Source organism: Hibiscus syriacus, unplaced genomic scaffold, assembly GCF_006381635.1.
Source record: "Hibiscus syriacus cultivar Baekdansim isolate YM2019G1 unplaced genomic scaffold, ASM638163v2 tig00117005_pilon, whole genome shotgun sequence".
Classification (NCBI taxonomy): domain Eukaryota; kingdom Viridiplantae; phylum Streptophyta; class Magnoliopsida; order Malvales; family Malvaceae; genus Hibiscus; species Hibiscus syriacus.
In genome coordinates this window covers 2,718,535-2,722,166 of record NW_024063519.1, presented here as the reverse complement: position 1 = coordinate 2,722,166, position 3,632 = coordinate 2,718,535, and positions in this window count along the sequence as shown.

Here is a 3,632-nt window from a genome sequence, read left to right as displayed (position 1 = left end):
TCTAGCTTATCTTATACGTTCATCTTATCATTATGTTCAAATCCCCTAGTTAGTGTACTATTTTCACTTCATCCTATAGATCAATATTATCCAGCTTATTTCACTTATCATATAATAATATAATTATATTTTACTATGATCACATAGTTTATATCTCATACTTTGCTTTCTCATGTTCACCTATATCATGTCATATGGCTCATATCTTTCTCATGTAGTCACATAGTTCAGTTTCACATATGTATATATATACATTATATAGCACATACTTCTCATAACATTACATTCAAAAGCATGTCAACATATATTCATGCATACATACAATTCATGTCATTCATATACGTATAATCATATATTCATGCATTCTAACATAGGAAATAGACTTGTCGCAAGTCTTGTTTCCATTTAGCACCATAAACTAACTAATATGCACTCACCTGGCCTCACTAGCCAATTCCAATCTCTTATCTTTCCCTTGATCGATCTTACTTGCCAAACGTTCCGGAATTGCTTTATGCGTAGAATCTACATAAATGTACATTTCGAGACCATCATTAGGTACCTACACCTTGTAATTGGATACTAGCAACTTAAACTAACTTATTAAACCCATATTCCCAATTTTCCTTTAGGGGGAATCGGTTCCCCCCTATGGGGGTATCGGTTCCCCATGACATACTGGAAATTCTTGTTCGTTTGAAGGGTTATCGGTTCCCCTTGAATGGGTACCGATTCCCCTTGCCCAGAAATCATATTTTGAGCTCGAAAATCCTTCATTTTCAGCTCAACACATCATACTTCATTCCCTTTAATATTCCTAACTTTCATACACATACTTAAACTCATTTCTACTCCATAATCACTTCTTTAAACTCAAAATTCTATCTTCCATATAAGATTCAAAATCATACCAAATTTTCAATGTGTTCTAATTCCCATTCTATCACTTCATATCTCTTAATTTAATCCTTGACAAGTCAAATTCAACTTCACAATCTATTAACTCCTTCCATATCAAAAATTCACTTAAAAACTCATTTTTCTTAATTTCTCATAACTTGTTAATCTTTGAGGTTTAAGCCACTTAAAGCTTTCCTTAATCTTTCTTAATATCCCAAGAATCAAAACAAGCTTTAAAACGAAAGAATTAACCAACTAAAGACCCACTTACCTTATACCAAGCTTCACGGTTGAGAGGAGGAAGAAGACTGAAGAATGCTCTGGACTCTTCTTCCTCCGTGCTTATTACCCTTTAAAAAAAATTATAAAAAATCTTTCTGGTCAAATGACCATAATACCCTTAATTTCCTTTAATAAATACCAAATAACCTTCATATATATATATTCAAATAATCATTGAATTCTTTCATTCTTCTACTTTAGTCACCAAATTCTGAAACTTTACAATTTGGTCACTAACCCGATATTGCGGATGTTACAAATCTCCCCTCCTTTTAAGAAAATTCGTCCTCGAATTTTTTTTTTCACTGAACATCTTAGTAAGAACATATATTCAAATGTTCTTATGTTGCTTCCTTTACTTATTCTTTCTTGTCATCATGAGAAACTTACTTTTCAATCCTTAAGTTCCAACTATTTTTTTTTTTTCGTTTATACATTCCTCTTCTGTTGCTTATCATATAACCAATAGCATCAGTTCTTATCACTCAAAATCCTTAATCAATCAAATTCTTTATCAATCTTTAATTACCTTATAACCATACCAAACTTGTATTTCGTCATCATTTGACCAAAACACAACTTTAAATCTTCTTCAATGTGATTAAATCTATACTTTAAGGAGTCAAACAATATTTTCACATCACTTTGCACACTTGTCTTATTTCTATATCAAAATTGTCCTCGATACTTCCATAGTCATCGTATCTGATCCTTTAAATCAATCCCTTTCATTTCTTTTATTCCCTATTCCTTATACATAAATCATATATTTCCTTTCATGTTCACATACTCTTGTCTTATTACTTATACTCATCTTTATGTACCAATCTTCATTGCATCCTCATTACTTTAATAACCCATTTCTTATACATAACTCCATTCTTTATCATTCTTATACTTGTATTTTTCTTCCTGAATGTTCCATGCAAATACTTATCTCAGTTTCTACATCATAGCTATCTGCTCAGAGTATACAACCATATTCAAATTCACATCGTAATCAATTAACTCAACTTTATCTTTTCCTTCAATCTTATTATTCTATCCCTTTTACTCTGACAGCTAGTCAATAATATATGTTCAATCTAGGGTACAAACCCTAATCAACCAACACATACATCCTGTCAAATCGAAATTATCTTAAAAATTCACTTACTCAACTTATCAATTTCACCTCTATTCTCATATATCCCGAAATTTCTTTTATTCATACTCAACATTCTGACTTCCTGTGTCCTATAATCTGATTATCGATATACATATTCTCAAACTCTTCTTATCAATCCTCAGCGTTATTTAAATATACCAATTCTTACTTCCTTTTCCTTTACTATACCACATTACTATGATCCAAATATGCAACTGTATCCAGATCCATTGCAGATCTGGTTATTATATCCTGAAAATATCTTATAATCTTATAATTCCAGTACATTTTTATCACATACTCTAGGTAGCCAATGCTAACTCTTTCCATCTTAACTGCAAACCCTTATCATAAACATACTCTTGTTTATGCGCAATATTATCACTTCGTTCCAAACTCATAAGCTCTGACATATACATCTTATACGCTTGTCACTGATGCACTTATCCTTGAGTTCTTCTATACGTAATCATCACGTCATTAGATCTTTTTAACATTCTTATGGTGACACCCGTTCACCATATTCTATCTTATTCACATAATAGCAAAACTACTCTACATCGTTTTTCCGATTCCAAACGATGAAAATTTTCTATCATTATTCAGATATGATTTCAGCTTTCGGAAATCAACTTTTGATCTTACTAGGCATTTCCTGAGGTGTCCGCTCTTCATCCTGCCTGGCCAGGGCAAGTGAATAGCTATCACTATCAGGAATATCACCTTTCACTTACTTCTAAATTATCACGATCGGATTTCTACTGTATTAAACTATTCTTATTTTATTAGCAAGACAACGTATTCCTTACACTATCAGATCAGAAATTTTTCAATCTATGTTGGCATGTACACCTTTTATGACACTTTGGACTTCGGTTTATGCCGTGAATCGGCTAAACCATAGCTCTGATACCATTAAATGTAACACCCCCAACCCGTATCCGACCCGGATACGAGTCCGAAGTGTCACATTGACTTTTCAAACCTTGACTCTTAAGAAAAATCCCGGGAAATTTAAAACTTTATTTAAAACAAAATACAGACTTTATCAGAGTGCTCGTACTTAATGACTTATTACATGCCAACAATTTATACATAACCAAAAACATACTTTGTCAAATATTTCTGATCTGATCTTTTGGTAAGGAAAACTGACCTGTCTTGCTCCGCATCACTCCTTACTCTTCTCGAAACTTACGTGTGAAACAATCACACGCTAAGTCGAAGACTTAGTGAGGCATAACAACTTAATGCACTTGAAAACCTATATTGATACATGCATGTTCTGTTCTATCATGTTACA